Source organism: Mobula birostris, chromosome 15 (genome assembly GCF_030028105.1).
Source record: "Mobula birostris isolate sMobBir1 chromosome 15, sMobBir1.hap1, whole genome shotgun sequence".
Classification (NCBI taxonomy): domain Eukaryota; kingdom Metazoa; phylum Chordata; class Chondrichthyes; order Myliobatiformes; family Myliobatidae; genus Mobula; species Mobula birostris.
In genome coordinates this window covers 69,133,221-69,150,014 of record NC_092384.1, presented here as the reverse complement: position 1 = coordinate 69,150,014, position 16,794 = coordinate 69,133,221, and positions in this window count along the sequence as shown.

Below are 16,794 nucleotides of genomic sequence, written 5' to 3'. Positions count from 1 at the left end.
TTGTAATGAGAGAGGCAGAGATGGCAGAGGAACTTAATGCGTATTTTACATCGGTCTTCACATTGGAAGATGTCTGCAGTATACTGGACATTCAAGAGTGTCAGGGAAGTGAAGTATGTGCAGTGGAAATTACAACAGAGCAGGTGCTCAGGAAGCTTAATGGTCTGAGCATGGATAAATCTCCTGGACCTGATGGAATGCACTCTTGGGTTCTGAAGGAAGTAGCTGGAGAGATTGCAGAGGCACTAACAATGATTCTTTCAAGAAGCAATAGATTCTGACATTGTACCAGATGACTGGAAAATTGCAGCTATTACTGTGCTGTTTAAGGGTAGGAGGCAGCAGAAAGGAAACTGTAGACCTGTTAACCTGACATCAGTGGTTGGGAAATTGTTGGAATCAATTGTAAGGGATGAGATTATGGAGGACCTGGAGGCACATGACAAGATAGGCCAAAGATAGGAGAATCTCACCTGGTCCCTCAACATCAGCTCCATAACAAAGAAAGCCCAGCAGCGTCTCTACTTTCTGCGAAGACTGAGAAAAGTCCATCTCCCCCCCCACCCCCCCATCCTCACCACATTCTACAAAGGTAGTATTGAGAGCATCCTGAGCAGCTGCATCACTGCCTGGTTCATTTACATCATACGCTGCATCTGTAAAGCAAACAGCATTACAAAGGACCCCACACACCCCTCATACAAACTCTTCTCCCTCCTCCTGCCATCTGGCAAAAGGCACTGAAGTACTCGGGCTCTCACGACCAGACTATGTAAGTTTCTTCCCTCAAACCATCAGACTCCTCAAAACCCAGAGCCTGGACTGACACCAACTTACTGCCCTCTACTGTGCCTATTGTCTTGTTTATTATTTATTGTAATGTCTTCAGTGTTTTGTGCACTTTATGCAGTCCTGGGTAGGTCTGTAGTCTAGTGTAGTTTTGTGCTATTTAACGTAGTTCAGTAGTTTTTGTATTGTTCATGGAGCACCATGGTCTTGAAAAACATTGTCTCATTTTTACCGTGTACTGTACCAGCAGTTATAGTCGAAATGACAATTAAATGTGACTTGACAAAGACAGCATGGTCTCTTGAAAGGAAAGTCCTGCCTGACTAACCTACTGCAATTTTTTGAGGAAATTACAAGCACGGTAGACAAAGGATATGCAGTAGATGTGGTGTACTTGGATTTTCAGAAGGCCTTTGACAAGGTGCCGCACATGAGGCTGCTTAGCAACACAAGATCCCATGGAACTACAGGGGAGTTACTAGCATGTGTGGAGCATTGGCTGATCGGCAGAAAACAGAGTGGGAATAAAGGGATCCTATTCTGGCTGGCTGCTGGTTACCAGTGGAGTTCCACAGGGGTTGGTGTTGGGACCACTGCTTTTTACGATGTATGGCAATGATTTGGACTCTGGGATTAATGGATTTGTGGCTAAATTTGCCAATGATACAAATATAGGTGGAGGAGCAGATAGTATTGAGGAAACAGAGCTTGCAGAGAGACAGATAGTTTAGGGGAATGGGTGAAGAAGTGGCAAATGAAATACAATGTTGGAAAGTATATGGTCATGCACTTTGGTGGAAGAAATAAGCAGCCAGACTATTATATTGATGGGGAGAGAATTCAAAAATGCAGAGATGCAAAGGGACTTGGGAGTCCTTGTGCAGGATACCCTAGAGGTTAACCTCCAGGTTAAGTAGGTGGTGAAGAAGGTGAATGCAGTGTTGGCATTCATTTCTAGAGGTATAGGATATAAGATCAGGGATGTGATGTTGAGGTTCTATAAAGCACTCATGAGACCACACTTGGAGTATTGTGCGCAATTTTGGGCTCCTTATTTTAGAAGGGATATACTGACATTGCAGAGAGTTCAGAGAAGATTCATGAGAATGATTCCAGGAACGAAAGGGTCACGGTATGAGGAATGTCTGGCAGTTCTTGGGCTGTATTCCATGGAGTTCAGGAAGATGAGGGGGGGATCTCATAGAAACATTCCAAATGTTAAAAGGCCTGAAAAGAATAGATATGGCAAAGTTATTTCCCATGGTAGGGGAGTCTAGGACAAGAGGTCACAACTTCAGGATTGAAGGACATACATTTAGAACAGATGCAGAGAAATTATTTAGTCGAGGGTGGTAAATCTGTGGAATTTGCTGCCATGAGCAGCTGTGGAGGCCAAGTTATTGGGTGCATTTCAGGAAGAGATAGACAGGCCCTTGAATAGCCAGAACATCAAAGGTTATGGGGAGAAGGCAAGAGAGTGGGGATGACTGGAAGAATTGGATCAGCCCATGATTGAATGGCAGAGCATACCCAATGGGCCAAATGGCCTATTTCTGCTCCTATATCTTATGGTCTTACTAGCTTGTATTCCTTCCCCTCCCTGCACCTTCATATTCTGGCCTCTGCCCTCCCTTTCTTTTCCAATCCTGATGAAGGGTCTCAGCCTGATATGTCAACTGTTTATTCCCCTCCACAGATGCTGCCTGATTTGTTGAGTTCCTGCAGTATTTTGTGTGTGTGTGTGTGTGTGTGTGTGTGTGTGTGTGTGTGTGTCTCTCCTGTCATTTTTGATGATTTAACAAGATCAACCAATGAATATTCTGAATTTGAAAGCAAAGACACTACAGAAACTGTACCAGAGCACTGTTGTCAATGGTCAGTCCAGTACAGTCAATTCCATTGACTGAAACTATCCAAAATAGCACTGAAATAGTACAATTCCATTAAGCACACACAAAATGCTGGAGAAACTCAGTTAGCCAGGCAACATCTATGAAAAAGAATACAGTCGACATTTCAGCCCGAGACCATTCAGTGAGTTCCTCCAGCATTTTGTGTGTGATGCTTGGATTTCCAGCATCGGCAGATTTTCTCTTGTTTGTGATTATAATTCCATTAATTCTGCATTAAACAATCTACCACATTCTCAGAAATATTTCTTCAGGATATTCTTGAATGGGTATTGTAGATCGAAGTATCAAGGAGAATAAACAAAAAAAAATATTTGCAATTGTTCCATATCAATCTATTGAGCCACTCAGACTCTCAGCCATGCTTCAGTAATACCTAGATAAAGGCAATTATTTAAAAGAAAGAAGGAAAAGCAGGAGAAAGGTGGTTCAGTCACAATATCAAGAATTTCAAGTGAGATTCAAAAAGCTTTGTTGGAGGTACTATGAGGCAACCCATGAGAAATTCTGAGCTACTTTGTCACCACACATATTTAAGTAAAGTATTTCTGTCTCATTTCTAAAATAGGAGCCATATGATGTACCTACTTGCCAAACCAGTCTGGAGAACCCAACAGGAATGAGCGATCGTGCAGTGCCTGCAGCGCTTCAGGTTGTGGGTCTATTTGGTTCCTTATTCACGTGGTGATGTAAAGAACCCAGAGTATATACAGTATACACATCCATCAATGTGGTGTTGACGGCTGTGGGTTGCAGAATTGCCTGTTTGTAAGAGGGTATGCAGCTAAACAATCTGTAACTTATGACCATTACATTCACCTTGGTGGTGGGGAAACTTCTAAAAGCAGTTATCTGTAACAGAGTCAACAGTCAGTTAGATAAATATAAATTGAACAGGCAAAACCACTTGTTTAAGGGAAACCATGTTAAATGAGTCCCATAGATTTCTGATGATCTTAACAGAAGCAATTGATTTGGGAAATAAAGTGAATATGATGTATTTGGACTAAGGTGTTTAATGAAATGCCCACAATAAGGTTATCAACAAGTCTGAAGAACATACAATAAAATTGCCACCGACTGAAGCCAATTCTCGAGACAGAGAACTCAAAAAGAAGCCACGCGACAGACTTTACATCGTAAATCAGCGAGTTGTTTTGTTATGCCTCCCCTCTCACTGTGAAAGGGGGACATCTCTCTTTCCCTTTATTAGTGGTATGATTATTTTCCGCTTTACTGCAGATCATGATCTTTCTCAAGGGCTTCGCTATTGCTTTCTTGGTGAATGGAGGGTGCTGATGGTATTTTTGTGGAAGTGGGTGGGAATGTGGGAGGATCATTGCTTTGCTGCTGCTTATGCATGGGAGGGGGAAGTAAAGGGGCTTTGTCATTCTAACACTTTTACTGTCACTCATTTTTTGGGACAATTTTGTTTTCATGGATGTCTGTGAAAAACAATTTCAGGATATGTATATTGCATACATCTGATATTAAATGGAACTATAGAATAATTGAACTAAAACATAATATCATACTTAGTGACTGTTTAATGGATTGGAGGGAAGGGAACAGTGAAGTTCCTTGTGAGTTGATATAAATATTATGATCTTTTTTCTTTCATGTTAATGGCTTCAATTTAGATTCAAAGGACATAGTTTCCAAATTGGTAGATAAAGTTCAAAAGTCAGAGTAAATTGTATTATCAAAGTACATTTATGTCACCATATACAACCCTGAGATTCATTTTATTGTGGGCATACTCAGCATATCCATAGAATAGTAGCTATAACAGGATCAATGAAAGATCAACCAGAGTTCAGAAGACAACAAACTGTGGAAATGCAAATATAAATCAATAGCAATAAATAATGAGATCATGAGGTAATCAGATCAAAAAACCCTTACTCGTAAATCTATCTTTACAAGACATGTTCTCTAATCAGGGAGCATCCGTCCTCTGCAGACTCTAAACTTCCACAACCTACCTAAAGAAGGTTGTCAAAGGGTCTAAAAGAGATACTTTATAATCACAGTAAGTCCAGGGTAGATCAAGAACAATTGTTTCTATTAACAATGAAGAGAAGAACTAAAGTGCAGAGAACAAAAATAATTGGCATGAACACAAAACTGACATGAGGTAAAACGTTAATTTTAAATAAAATATTTAGGATGTGGAGTGCATTGCCAAAGGATGTAATGGAGGCAGATTTAATTTTTCCATTCCAATGGAAGTTGGAAAAGTTTCTGAACTGAAGGAATTTGAAACGGAAAAGCTGCATGATTTTGCAGAGAACCATCACCGATTTCATGGGCCAAATGGCCTCTTTCCATGTTGGTACTTTTCTGGAAATCACTGTTTCATGTCACAATACAATTCTTAGGGAAAAACTTTGTAGTTCTAACCTTTGCTTTGGGCACAAGAAAAAACATCTGTTAAAAAATTTGACATTTTAGGTTACGGTGGGACATGGATATTGGGAACAGCCCTACAAGATGATTTTTAAATTGAAATAAGGTGTAACGTTTAAATATTTCTCAAAGGGCTTAAAGATGTGGAAGGAAACAAGGGAGATTTATAGCAGTTATAAACGTATAAAGTGCAGAAACAGTGCAGTGAAGCTGATCAGAAGATAATTCTTATTTATGTTTAGAAAGGAGTCTTTTGGCCCATCAGACCCATATAAGCTCCCATCAAAAATAAAGCCTCTAAAATCTGTTTATCTCTTGTTTTCCTGTGGTCAATTACCTTCCCATGTACTTCTGGGGTCAGGCCAGAAACCAGAACACCAAGTGAGGGGTGGAGAAGAGGGAGACCACAAAATCACAGAGGAGAAAGAGCAAACTCCATACTGACAGAACCCCGAGGTCAGGATCAAACCAAGTTCCCTAGAACTGCGAGGGAGTAACATTAACTGCTCATGTTTTCATTCCTGACCAGGTGCTTTCATTTCAGAACAAGTCCAGAAAGATTTACTGAATGACCCTAAAGGAGATTTTATCATCGTCGTCATTATTTGCAGCTTCATATAACATGGGCAATTATGATGGTCTCATGACCATGACTGTTCTTGGCAAAACTTTCTACCAAAGTGGTTTGCCATTGCCTTTTGCCTTACAAGATGAGTGACCCCAGCCATTATCAATACTCTTTAGAGATTGTCTGGCTGGCGTTAGTTGTCCCATAACCAGGACTTGCGATATGCACCAGCTCCTAACAGGGAGTTAGATATGGCCCTTGTGGCTAAAGGGATCGGGGGTATGAAAAGAAGGCAGGTACAGGGTTCTGAGTTTGATGATCAGCCATGATCATACTGAATGGTGGTGCAGGCTCAAAGGTCCAAATGGCCTACTCCTGCACCTATTTTCTATGTTTCTACTCATATGACCATCTTACAGTCCGCTCCCTTGGCTTCACATAACCCTGATTGGAGGGTTAATCAGGTGCTACACCTTGCCCAAAGGTGACCTGCAGGCTAGTGGAGGGAAGGAGTGCCTTACCCCTTCTTTGGTAGGGACATATCTCCACCCCTGACACCCAGGTTACATGGAACTTGCAGGTTCAGGTTCAGATTCAGATATACTTATCCATCACATGTACATTGGAACATACAGCGAAATGCATCATTTACTCTGACAACCAACAGAACCTAGGGATGTGCTGAGGGCAGCCCACAAGTGCCACCACACATTACAGCGCCATCATAGAATGCTCTCTGATCCACACTATTCCCCCTCCCACAGGCGACACATGACTGAATACAGATGCTAGAACCTAAAGCAACAAGGAAACAAGTGGGTTGTGAAGCATCTGTGGAAGGAAAGAGTTGGTGATGTCTGAGCTCAAAACCCAGTATGGATGCAAGGTTTTCACCTGGAACATTAGTGATTCCTCTTCTACCACAGCTGTTTGATCTGCTGATTTCCTCTGGTAGACAGTTCATTGGTCTACCCTCCCCTCACTTGCTTCATCTGTTTAAGAACATATCCTTCCCTTTATTTTTGCACTCTGCTTTGTTTTGAATTAATCCATCTACAGAACTATGCATTGTTTAGAGTAATGATATTTGACATCTGTCAGCAACGCATGCATCAAACTGAGGTTTTTCACTTGGCAATATCATTGTTTTTTTAAGTGTTGAATCCTGTTTCCATTTAGTCGTTAGCTTTGCTTGGACAGAGTGGGAATAGCAGATTTTCCTTCCTGCTGTTTCTCTATCTTTGGAATGAATTTTGTTCATATTGCTTTGGAGACATATTTGAGGCAATTCTTTTAGCAGCACTTTTTGTGTGGTGACCTCATGGTTGCTACCTTTGAATTATCTGTGGATGTTCAAGTGTTTTAGCTGTGTGATTGACAGTGGAGAATGCAGCCAGTTGCTGCGGAGTTACAATTTGGCTAGGCCTACTGCTCAGGCTTTCCAACTGTGATCTAAAACACAGAACAGACTACTACAGCACTGCATAAGCAAAAGAGATTCTGTAGATGTTGAGAATCCAGAGCAACACTCACACAATGCTGGAGGAACTCAGTAGGTCCTACTGCATCCCTGCAAATGAATAAACAATTGATATTTGGGCCAAGACCCTTCATCAGGATTGAAAAGCCAATTGATCTCCACAGATACTGTCCACCCTGCTATATTCATCCAGTATTTTATGTGTGATACTACAGCACAGTATAAGCCCTTCTGCCCATGATGTTGAGCCAGTTAAGATCAATTTAACCCTTCCTTCCAACACAGTACTCAATTTTTCTATCATCCATGTGCCCATCTAAGAATTTCTCAAATACCTCTATTGTATCTGCCACCACCACCCCTGGCAGGGTGTTCCACACACCCATCATTCTGTTTAAAAAAATTTCCTCTGACGTCCTCCCCTATATTTTTCTCCAAACACCTCAAAGTTATGCCACCTGTTATTTTTTTTTTTTTTTTTAAAACGCAAACAGGAATTCTGCAGATGCTGGAAATTCAAGCAACACACAAAGTTGCTGGTACAGTCGTACCTCTTCCTGGAGATGCTGCCTGGCCTGCGGCGTTCTCCAGCAACTTTGATGTGTGTTGCCTCCTGTTATTAACCATTTTCGTTCTGGGAAAAGGTCTCCACTTGATCCATACCTCTTATCATCTGTAGACCTCCATCAAGCCACTACTCAACCTCCTTTCTTCCAAAAAGAGAAGTCATAGCTCATTCAACTCATTTTCTTAAGACATGTTCTCAAATCCAGGCAGCATCCTGGGAAATCTCCTTTGCACCCTCTCTAAAGCTTCCAAATTTTTCCTATAATGGGGCGACCAGAACTGAACACTGAACTGAACACAATATTTCAAGTGTGGCCAAACCAGGGTTTTATAGAACTGCAACATTACCTCATGAACCAAACTCTCTGCCCTTTCACTTTACACAGACAGTAGTGCCACATCCTTACTTCGCCAGAGACAGGATCTCAATCCCTGCCTCAAATGTTGGAGTGCAGTCGATACTGTGGAGTTTGCACGTTCTCCCTGCAACTCCCACATAGCAAAGACTTAAACTATTAAGTTAATTGGCACTGTAAATTGGCCAATAAATGATAGAATATTAGGAAAGTTGAAGAGAATGTGGAGAGAATATAAAAGAAAGGAAATAATGTTTAAGTGGTAAGGTTTGTCTCAGACTCTATGCCACTGAGCCTCCCTAACGTGTTGTATGCAGTTTCAAATGTTTTAACATTTTTCTTTCATTCAAGCATTTAAAAACATTTGTAATTAAAAGCACTTAAATAGATTCAATATATTTAAAATTGCACTCAGTGGCCACTTTACACTTGTCCGCTCATTCATGCAAATACCTAATCAGCAGGTCATGTGGTAACAACTCAATGCATAAAAGCATGTAGACGTGGTCAAGAGGTTCAGTTGTTGTTCAGATCAAACGTCAAAATGGGGAAGAAATGTCATTTAAGTGACTTAGACCGTGGTATGCCAGGCAGCATCTCCAGGAAGAGGTACAGTCGACGTTTCGAGCCGAGACCCTTCGTCAGGACTAACTGAAAGAAGAGCTAGTAAGAGATCTGAGATCTGAAAGTGGGAGAAATCTCTCACTAACTCTTCTTTCAGTTAGTCCTGACGAAGGGTCTCAGCCCAAAACGTTGACTGTCCCTCTTCCTAGAGATGCTGCTTGGCCTGCTGCATTTATCAGCAACTTTTATGTGTGTCGCTGGAAATTCCAGCATCTGCAGGTTTCCTCATGCAGACTGTGATATGATTGTTTGTGCCAGATGGGATGATTTGAGTATCTCAGAAACTGTTGATCTACACACAATAGTCTCGAGTCTACAGAGAATGATAAAAAAACATCCAGTGAGCGGCAGTTCTGTGGGCAAAAATACCTTGTTAATGAGAGAGGTCAGAGGAGAATGGCTAGACTTGTTCGAGCTCACAGGAAGATGACAGTAACTAAAGTAGCTAAACATTACAATAGTAATGTGCAGAACAGCATCTCTGAATGCACAACACATCGAAACTTGAAGTCCATGGGCTACAGCAGCAGAAGGTAGCTAATCAAGTGGCCACTGAATCTATATTCGGTTTTTGTTTTTTCCTTGTACTACCTTAAAGTTCTTATGCTTTGAAATAAGCTGTATGAATAAAACCAATGTCAATTTGTGGATTGGGGGGTGGTGTGGCAGTGGGGGGAGATGCTGGTAACCACGAGCACTGTCCATCACTTTCTATCAAAGGAAAGGCTTGAAATACATGGGGGTGGGAGGGGGTTTGCAGAGCCAGGCCTGAGGAAGAAGTTAACATGGACTCAGGCAGCACATGCACCATTATTTTAGCCTGAAACAATGGAATTAAAAAATTCCCTCCCCTCTCCTCCTCTTCTATTACCCATTCTGGCCTCTTACCTCTTCTTATCTGTCTACCTCAAACACCCCTTCCAGGGTCCCCTCCTCCTGTGGTCCACTGTCCTCTCCTATCAGATTCCTTCCTCTCTGGTGCTTTAGCTTCCCTACACACCTAGTTTCACCTATCATCTTCAAGCTATCATCCTTCCCCTCACTCCACCTGCTTGTTCTGGCAACTTCCCCCTTCCGTTCCAATCCTGAAGAAGGGTCACGGCCCAAAACCTCCACTGAGTTCCTCCAGAATTTTGTGTGTCCAGAAGTGCAGCTATGCTTCTGGTGCCAACATAGCATGCCCACAATTTTCTACTCCTAACCCATACATCTTTGGAATGGGGAAGGAAACCAAGCACAAGAAGGAAACCCATTCAGTCATGGGGAGAATGTACAAACTCCACACAGAGCAGTGGGAATTGAACCCCGATGGCTAGCTGCTACAACATTGTGCCATGGGAGAAGAAAATGGACAGTACTGCAGCAGAAAACAGGAGTGAAATAGATTTTAAAAATACAGTGTAAAGTGCGGGCAGACTGAGGCCATTTATTCTGAGCAGCTTAATGAATCTCTTCTGCAGTACACTGAGAGCAAAATGCTTCTGTGATCAGTTAATAGCAACAGTTTTAATGGTCTCATACTCTGAGCATGTAGCCACATTTTGTGATAAGCTTTGGTGTAAACTTTAGTGATTGCAATGATGACACTGCAGAGGAGATTTACAAGAAGGTTGCCTGGATTGGAGAGCACACCTCATGAGAATAGGTTGAGTGAACTTGGTCTTTTCTCCTTGGAGCAACAGAGGTTGAGAGGTGATCTGATGGAGTTGTACAAGATGAGAGACATTGATCTTGTGGATAGTCAGAGGCTTTTTCCCAGGGCTGAAATGGCTAACATGAGGGGACATAGTTTTAAGGTGCTTGGAAGTAGGTACAAGGGAGATGTCTGAAGTAAGTTTTTCCACTCAGAGCGGTGGGTGCATGGAATGCACTGCCAGTGAAGGTAGTAGAGGCAGATACAATAGGGTCTTTTAAGAGACTCAGATAGGTACATGGAGCTTAGAAAAATAGAGGGCTATGCAGAAGGGAAATTCTAGGCAGCTTCCAGATTAGGTTACATGGTCAGCATAACATTGTGGGCTGAAGGGCCTGTAACATACTGTAGATTTTCTATGTTTCTATATGCCTTTCTTTAGTTGCTATTAATCCTCAGTCAACATTATCATGTGACATGAGTGATTATGGTGACCATGATTGTTCTTGACAAATGTTTCTACAGAAGTGATTTACCATTTCCTTCCTCTAGGCTGCGTCTTTACAAGACCAGTGACCCCAGCCATTATCAGTACTCTTCAGAGACTGACTGGCTGCTTCAGTGGTCATGTCACCAGGAATTATGATGAGCACCAGCTGCTTGCCCACCCACTCCCATCACTTCACGTGACATTGATCGAGAGATGTATGCTGAGCAGGCACTACACCGTGCCCAAAGATGACGTGCAACCTGCAGGCTAGCAGCTGGAAGGAGCGCCATACATCTTTGATAGAAATGTGTCTACATTCCATCACCCACAGCCAACATTAACATTACCAAAAGAGACTGTCCAACCCAAGGGGTTGCCTCTATGTCATCAGTATTTACACTGCACACTTGTTGAAATGTCAAACAAGCCAACAGCACTTGAAATGTCTTCAAATATGTGGATTGGTGGCACATTGCCTGACTACTGAGCAGAATCTCAAGGACCTACAACAAAATGTTGACATAACAAGTATTTATATGCAGGAAACTACAGAAAGAATTCAGACCTCTCATAGATTGTATTAATTGCAGTTTAGCAGAATAAAAGATAAACTCAGTGAAATATACAACTTTGAGAGGAAGTTTCCTCTGATAGATGAACCTAGAACAAGGAGGCACAGTTTCAAAATAAGGGGCTCCCCACTGAAGATTGTGTTGGAAGGAAATATTTCTCATGATATAACAGGGTTGTACAGCACAGAAAGGGGCCTTTTGGCCCATCACTTCCCTGCAAAACTATCTCCATATACACCAATTCCAATCGCCTGCATTAGGACCAGTGCCTTACATATTCAAGTGCCTACCTAAATCTCAAACATGGCATTTGTATCAGATTCTCCACACCTGTCAGCAAATTCCAGATGCTAATCACCCTCCATGTAAATTAACTTTCCCCTTAAATCCTCTTTAAAACTTCTTTGTTTCACCTTAAACCTATACTTTGTTTTTGATATCCCTCCCATGGAAAAAATACTATCTACTCTATCTATCCTAACTTGGCCTCGTAGAATTTTGCTTGTAATCTCTCAGATGTTTAGGAATCCACTCTTCCTGAAGGTTCATGAATTAGCTAGGGAGAGCAGCATTGACTGGGGATCAGGAAGTAAACTGGAGCTGAGGCAAATTCTCAGATTTGTCCTGATCTCCATTGAAGAGCTGAATAGGTTTGAAGGAGCCATATGGCCTTATCCTCATCCTGATTGGAAAGTGGATTATGATATATACATTAAATTTATTGCCCTTCTCTTCTGTCCAATCTCTCCTTGGCATCATGTCTTCTTTTACTTGTAAATGCCACAAAATGTGTTACTCCAATTCCTACCACCATCACTCCACCCTCAAGGAATTGCCTTTGACTGCTTGGGTCCCAAGAGCTGGAATTATACACACCTGCACAAACCTAACTTATTCCCTGTTCTTCCTCATTTAAGACCTATTTAAAACTTACCATACTGATGTTAGTCAACCACTCAAATATCTGATGAGGGGAAAAGGACCTGGGACAAGTTTTTCCACACAGAGGGTGGTGGGTATGTGGAGTGAGCATTCAGAGGTAGCTGTAGCAATGGGTACAATAACATTTAAAAGGCACTTACATTTTTTTTTAAATTTATTTTATTGATATAAAGTATAGAATAGGCCTTTCCAGCCCTTCATAGTCATACTTTATTGATCCCAGGGGAAATTGGTTTTTGTTATAGTTGCATCATAAATAATAAATAGTAATAGAACCATAAATAGTTAAATAGTAATATGTAAATTATGCCAGTAAATTATGAAGTCAGTCCAGGACCAGCCTATTGGCTCAGGGTGTCTGACCCTCCAAGGGAGGAGTTGTAAGGTTTGATGGCCACAGGCAGGAATGACTTCCTATGACGCTCTGTGCTGCTTCTCAATGGAATGAGTCCCTGGCTGAATGTACTCCTGTGCCCAGCCAGTACACTATGTAGTGGAAGGGAAATATTGACCAAGATGGCATGCAACTTAGACAGCATCCTCTTTTCAGACACCACCGTGAGAGAGTCCAGTTCCATCCCCACAACATCACTGGCCTTACAGATGAGTTTGTTGATTCTGTTGATGTCTGCTATCCTCAGCCTGCTGCCCCAGCACACAACAGCAAACATGATAGCACTGGCCATCAACTCCCAGTTAACTAGCCTAATCATGGGACAAATTACAATGACCAATTAACCTACCAACCAGTACATCTTTGGTCTGTGGGTGGAAACTGGGGCACCCAGAGAAAGCCCATGCAGTCAGAGGGAGAAAGTACAAACTCCTTACAGGTAGCAATGAGAATTGAACCTGGAGTTGATGGTACAGTAAAGCATTGTGCTAACCATTACACTACTGTTCTGCCCCTTAAATAGATACCTGGATGGGAAAGGTTTGGATCAGAGGTTCCCAACCTCAGGTCCATGGACCCTTTGGTTAATGGTGGAGGTCCATGGCATTAAAAAGGTTGGAATCCCCTGGTTTAGATGGATATGGGCCTAATGCAGGCAAATGGGATTAGTTCAGGTAGATACTTAGACAAGTTGGGCCAGATTCCTTGCTGTATGGCTCTGCCTCCTATAACTTTCAGTGAGCTGTTAAATATGGCCTGTATGTATACAAGCAGGGCATCCTTGGGTACCTCAGATGGCAGATTTATTCTGAGGTTATCATTTGACACAGTGCCTTAATCTATTTTAATAAAGTAGCTAGATTACAACTGAAAGGCCAGCTTGGCCATTTCTGCCCCTTTCCTGTGGGTAATTTGATCTTGTGCATCTGGTTTGAATGTGGGGCACGGGGTTACCAGTTCAGTGGCTTAACCCCTGCTACACCACAACAATCATCACCCTTTCAAGCACTAACTTCCACATCCCCACCCTCCCTGGGCAAGTCTTTTGACTTACTTTTTTTTGAATCAATGTGCCCCACTAGTTGACCACTCCTTCAGTAGCATCGGTCCTTCCTATCCACCCTGTTTGGAGAGCTCATATTTCATGGGCCTCACTTAAATCTATCCTCATGGGACATAGAATAGTATTGCACAGTAACAGACACTATGGCCCAAATGTTGTGCCAAACCAATTAAACTAGTAATTAAACAAAATTAAACTAATTCCTTTTGCCTACACAAGGTCCATGTTCTTCCATTCTCTGAATACTCATGTGCTTGTTATGTGCCTCTGAAACACTTCTATTGTATCTGTCTCTACTACTATCCCTGCCAGTGCATTCCAGACACCCACCACTCTAAAATTTGCCCTGCACATCTCCTTTGAGCTTTTCCCCCTCAACTTAAATAGTTTAATACTTCCACTTAGTTTCAGAGAAATGTAGGCAATATACAGCCTGAAATTCTTGTTCTTCGCAGACATCCACAAAAACAGAAGAGCACCCCAAGGAATGAGTGAGAGACAGAGTTAAAATACTAGAACCCCAACACCTCCACTTCCCCTCCCTTGCACTGCAACAGTAAAGCAACAACCCACCCACCAAGCATACACTAACAAAGCTGTCAAAAAAGATTATGATCTGCTGTACAATAAAAAACTAATCATTCCCCCAACAATTCAACATGGGCTCAGACACCAGAACTAGGCAAGGACATTACATGACTACAGGACAGGACATGGCATTGGTCCTCCAGGCTCAAAGCTCAGATACCAGCTGGGGTCCTGGGTCTTCAGATGAAGAGGCTGATAACTCAGAGGCTGGAACTCAGACGGACTGGGAACTGTACATCAACATAGAGCCAGGACTTATCCTTTGAAAAACTAGGACTCATTTTTAACATGATACTAACATGAGACTGGACAGTGCATAGACAGAGCCAAGACTTATCCTTAGACAAGCTAGGACTCAACTTTATCTCCTCACCAAGAAAGGACAGGTCCATCCATCAGGTAACAGCAGAACAGACAGACTTACCCAACAGAGGCAAGGACAAGAGGAGACATACATCAAAGAACAACAGATAGTTCCATCTCTGCATCAGGGTTGCTCCAAGTCACAGTTCAGCCAGCAATCTCCACTGGCTACAGAAACAGCCAGATCCCTACCTAGCTCGGAGTGGCTAGCAGCCACTCAGCTGGCCCAGGAAACAGCCAAATCTGTACCACAAAGACAGCTTCAACTGCCAACAGCAAGGCTCCATGAAGCAGTGGTTCTGCAACATGGTCTAAATGGCAAGTGGCCACTCCAGCCTTCCACCAGCAGGTTGTACCCAAGGGATCTTGACAAGACAAACCAGCAGCTTACACTTAACCCCAAGGCCACTTATATTCCAAGCCACAAGATGGGAATCAGGTGCCTATGATTAATTCAAACAAAACAAGGGACAGCTGGAAGACCCGGAATCCTGAGTCCACAGACTGGACCGTGAACCGGAATGCGGACTTCACGAACCGGACTATGGCACTGTCTTAGAATCAGCCCATCCACAGGTCTGCAAAACCTCAGATCCCTGAAGGTGTGCTCATCTTCCAGGCTGCACCCTTGGAATATCAAAATGAAGCCGGCCGTGTGCCCCCGGCAGTAGGTCCCACCACCACAAAGAACCGAAGTCTGAGTGTAACCTATAGACCAAACCTATCTTTTTGCATATTTACTTTAAAAACAATTGCATTGTGGTCACGAGATGCAAAGTATTCCCCTACACAAACTTTTGTCACCAGCCTGTCTCATTCCCTAATAGCAGATCTAGTACTGCACCCTCTCTCATTGGGACTTCTGTGTTCTGATGAAGGAAACTTTCTTGAACACATTTGACAAACTCTATCCCATCCAGTCCTTTTACAGTATGGGATTCCCAGTCAATATGTGTAAAGTTAAAAACACCAACTATATGAATCTTATGTTTCTTTCAACAATCTGTGATGCCTCTGCAAATTTATTCCTCTGAATCCCTCGGACTGTTGGGTGGTCTGTAATACAACCCCATTAAAGTAGACTTATGCCTTTCTTATTTTCAGTTCCACCCACAACACCTCATTAGGTGAGTTCTCCTGTCTGTCCTGACTGAGCACTGCCGTGACGTTCTCCCTGACTAGTAACATCACCCCTCCCCTTTTAATCCCTTCTATTCTGTCACATCTAAAACAATGCAATCCCAGTATATAGAGCTGCCAGCCCATCCTGCAACCAAGTTTCACTCTTGGCTCCAATGTCGTAATTCCAGTTGTTGATCCATGACCTGAACTCATCCACCTTTCCTACGATACTCCTTGCATTGAAATATACACTGCTCGTGACACTAGTTGCACCATGCTTAACCTTTAGATTCATGATTTTGTCTGAGGTCTTACCACCATCTGCCTCCAAAACCGCTCCACTAAATGTTCTGGCACTCTGGTTACTATCCCCCTGTAACCTTAGTTTAAACCCCACCGTGCAGCATTAACAAATCTTCCTTCTAAGGCATTTGTCCCCCTTCAGTTCAGGTGCAAATTGTCTCTTCTGTACAGATCCCACCTTCACTGGAAGAAAGCCCAATGGTCCAAAAATCATATGCCCTCCATCCTACACCAACTCCTTAGCCATGTGTTAAACTGTATAATCTTCCTTGTTCTGGCCTCACTAGAACATAGCATGGGTAGCAGCCTTGAGATCACAACCAGAGGTTGTGCCCTTTTACTTAACACCTAACTCCCTGAGCTCCTGAATTTGTGGAAAACACAAATGTTCCCTCTGTATACCTCACCCAGCCCTGCATCATATTCGTATAATTGAGGCCTATCAGGTTTGAAAAAGGAAACTTAACTTTACAGTCTACACCTTTCTGCATTCACTCCTCTTTGTAAAAATTCCTCGTAAACTTCTCTGCAAAGTGGAGAGCCCATAGTTTGTCCAACATCTCAAATCCACGACCCTGTTGGATTCCATGACCTCTTTTCTGCACCCTATCTAAGATCTTG